Here is a 4,255-nt window from a genome sequence, read left to right as displayed (position 1 = left end):
CCGCCACTCGCCCTCCGCCGCCGGCCGGCCCAGCCCTCCCGCGGGAGAGGCCCCGCCGTGCGTGCGGGTCGCCGAGGGGCTCTGAGCGGGCGTCCTCACGGAGCTGCAAACTTTCCGCCGCAGCCTGGGGTCGGAGCGCCCTGCCCGCCTGGGTCGCTGTGCTGCAGCCCACAGCCCGCAGGGAGACAGCGCTGACAGGGAGCGTTTCTCTAGCCACACGCGCATCTCCACGGTCACATTAACATGCACACAGGCGTAGTCACAAGCACACAGATCCACAACGCAGACTTGTGTGCACGCACAGCTACACCTGGGGGTATTCACATTTTTACACACGTATGTGCATAAGCACACACATACGTATGCAGAGTTGTTAGCCCTTTCTGCAGTCTGAGGCTCTTGGGTGCCCATCAGTGATGTACAGTGTTTATACGAATCTTCGAAGCATGGAACAAAAGAACTTTTGGCCACACTAAAGGAACTCCTTCTTGATGTAATCTCCTTTCCTACAGCTGCAGATAGGGACATGGACCTAGATGATATTTGTTTCCCGCTATGCCTCATACCACCTGCTGTCTCAGGTTACTGGGTGCTTGATGAAGGGCTCTTACAACAATCCGTACTAATGAGGGTAAGCCCGAGCTTGTACAGTGAAATGGAAATGGGGTGACTCACACATAACTACAGGAGCACAATTATGGAGAATCAGCCTTCCCCTGGACCAGTGGCTCAGAAATAGGCGGAGCAGCGAGAAGAGCTGAAATGTCAGCACTTTTTGACATGGGATGGAAGAGCTGCTCCCGAGTCCCTTGGTACAGAACTTAGAGATCCACTCCCCCGCTTCCATTATGCAGGCGTCTCTAGATGCTAGGGAGGACTACATAGTATCTATGGAGCAGTGAGAGGTAGTAACCATTCTACAGAAGTCTTAGCCCACAAGGATTTTTACTGTGTCACTTACACGACATTTTTCCCCAAAGAGTTGTTTCTTACATAGGCATTTTGTTCATTTTACTATAACATTTTATAGTACTTTTTGTGCGTGCACAAACACACATCAAACTATTAGCTTTTTGAGAGAAGAGACTAAAACCATTGAGATCTACACCACTAAGATAACAATTACAGTAGTGACTCAGTAAATTGTGGGTGAATTCTACAGACTGACTGTTAGATTCTACTGGGCTTTTCCAATTAGGATCAGGCCTATGAGGTGAGTGCCCTGCGTGGAGCAGGGTCCCGGGTCCACCTTGAAGGAAAGAAGCACGCGGCCTGGAGAAAGTCATGGCAGATCTCACGGGTAGCCAGAGCAGTGGAGGAGGGCCATGAGCTGGTCACGTGGCTCTGTGAGCCTCCGTTGTAACCTCTCACCCTTGGCTTCCTCCTGTGGCAGGAATGAAAGGATTTTTAAATGACCTGATGTATACAGAACACCTAGCATGCCAAACATGTAACAGGTGTTCAAAAACTGTTCTTCTTTCTCCGCGAGCTGACTGTTCTATAAAAACTTCCGTGGAGGTCAAAATCCACTGGTCCAGTACATAAGTGGGGATTGCTTACTCCCCCAGAATAGCCATTTCTCTAGTATAGCTCAGTTTTCAAAGAGTACAGATAGAAATTCCAAGAGGAAGCCAGTATGACGGGACTTCAGATCTTCCATGTCCCCATCTATGCTTTCACCCAAACATCTCCACTTCTTCCCTCCATAGTTCATCAACCTGACCATGGCTGTGGACAGTGTCAGGATAAAAATAGAAATGGTTTAAATAGGAACTGTCAAATCATACCAGCCAACCGTCTGCCTTCTCTACCTCTACTTACAAAGTCAGTCCTACAAATAGGCTTAAAATCTGATCCAAAAGTTCAAAACTTAGAAATAGAAGTGTTTGCCTGTTCACCTCACATGTCTCCTTAGTGGATAATACTGCTTACTTTGCAGCTGAAATAGAAAGTAAAAAGGCAGGGTGATGCACATTTCAATCATTGGTTGAAACTAATTTCGACAAAATTATATCCTGGTTAAGTGGCCCTTTTAAAAGAAGCCAGAAGCACCTGTCCCTCAAGGAGCACTTTGGTTTTTTTTGTTTTGTTTTGTTTTGTTTTTCTTTTCAAAGTTTTATTGATAAACATATAGCAATGAGACAGTTTCAAATCAAATCGAAAGTACAGTTTCAACAAATAATACACTGCATATTCAAGGAGCACTTTGGCCTATGATCCTATGGACTCCAAACAAAACTATCTTTAACTTCCAATAGGTCAGTCCGGATGAGGGTAATTGCACACTCAGTATAAACAGCATGGTTTCCCTATTGCCAAAGAAGCAAGAATAGTAATGTGAATATGATCTATAACTTTCTGCTGACATAAAGAGACAGGGACTCCACTGCCAAGATTTTCTTCAGCAGCTCGAATGGCAAATGTTCAATGTATGCTAATGTACTTTAGGCCCCATGTGCTGGATTTTTGTCTGGGAAAAGCTGTCTACTGCTGGGCACACTAGAGCCTGGGCCCTGGAATCTTGGTTCTGCCTAATCGCAGTGGTATTGTTAGTGAGGTTCTGGGTGCTGGGGACTCCTTCCAGAGATTCCCCCCAGGTTCTTGTGGTCCTAAACAAAGGATTGATGGCAACAAGGTTTTACTTTTATTAAAAGTAGGAAAAGAAATATGCTCTGCAGAGGAAATACAGACCAATTAAAGTAGTAAAAAAAAAAAAAAAAGTATGTTCTGCCGGGTGAGAATGGGCCACCAAATGAGCAAGCACGCAGGGGCCACTGTCTTTTATATCCTCCCATTCCCGGGCTGATGTCAGATCTAGGCTGTCCAGTAAAAAACCTGCTTGATCTTGCAGCAGAGCTGAAGAGGAGCAGCTTCTGATGGGTCCCAGGTGTGGCCCGTGGAATGTTTTCTCAGTGCATGTGTTCTAGATTTGTGTGATTGATGGACACATCACACCCACCTGCCTGCTGGCGGCCATGCCCTAATCTCCTGCCTCAGTATACTAAGGCACAAACTGGCCCCTCTGTATATTATTAATACATGCCCCACAAGTTTTTCATCTATTAAATAATGTTATACTTTCAGTAGTTGGTGTGGTACCTAGTAAATTGTCCATAAAATGTTGGCTCTTTTATGATCGGTAATGCTCATCTCCACTTTCCCAGTTTGTACTCTGCATGTCCTGCAGTTTCTTTAAAGGGCAGATTTACTTAGTCTTCACTTAATCCTAGAAATTTCCTGCCAAAGGCACTTTTCTGAACAGTTTTTACAGCACTGGAGCTATGCAGAGGACAGGCCAGCAGTCCTGGCACACGCCAAGCTGTCACCTGCCCGTGGCTGGCGTCACCCACACTCTTACACGGGGCTCTCCTGCAGAAGCTATGATAATTCAGCAGTACCTTACAGGTCATCCATCCTGCAGTGACAAGCAGGGCGCTCGTGCTGCCCACTCCATCTGGTTCTGTGCACAGCCTCTCCTTCCTGTCTCTGTGCCCCCCCACACACACACACTAGTGCCTGAGAACTGAGCAGCGGCTCTCCTCTAGGGAGTGGTGCGTGGTTGCGATGACCTCATCCTGGGAATGTGGCTGCTGGTATTAAATGCCAGGCTGGCCTGTGGGCACTGTGGAGCTGACCTTCCCCTTCTTCCCAGTTTGATTTCTCCTAAAACAAATGATCTTTTTCTTTTCTTCTCTAAAACTGTTTCCAATATGCCACACTTAGACAAGTGTAATAAATCTAAACAAGACAGGACATATTTGACTTGGGAACACAAACTACATAGGGTTTCAAGAACTCTTAAAATGTGTAATTGTTTTTTTAACATTCTAAAGGGATTTGAACTTTAGAACAGCCATGATTTTGGGAAACAGCAGTTTCATTTTATGTCTAAGGTATGTGACATTCAGATAGTGGTGTTAAGCTTACCTGCCTCTGTTATAGGGTAATAATATCAGTAAGCATCTCTTCTGGATGTTTAACAACTAAAGTTTGCAGACCAAGAATTAGACAGATAGATGGGCTAAAAAGATAGCCAATATTTTGACCCTAGCCCTTCAGGATCAGTGAGGACTCAGGCCATAAGAGAACCTCTGCTGTGACATCCTGTAACTAAGTGGTGTCCCAAATTTTCTGATCAAGGAGATTATGGGGCCAAAGAGGAAAGTGATCGATGATGTAGAGTGTGCCTAAGGAGAGTCACACGGAGAGAAAACATTCTCTCAGGCTTTCACAAACAGCAAATTGGTCAAGCAAT

The sequence above is a fragment of the Octodon degus genome, unplaced genomic scaffold, assembly GCF_000260255.1.
Source record: "Octodon degus isolate 3935 unplaced genomic scaffold, OctDeg1.0 scaffold00100, whole genome shotgun sequence".
Taxonomy (NCBI): Eukaryota; Metazoa; Chordata; class Mammalia; order Rodentia; family Octodontidae; genus Octodon; species Octodon degus.
The sequence above is the reverse complement of the archived record's forward strand: the minus strand, read 5'-3'. Positions refer to the sequence as shown.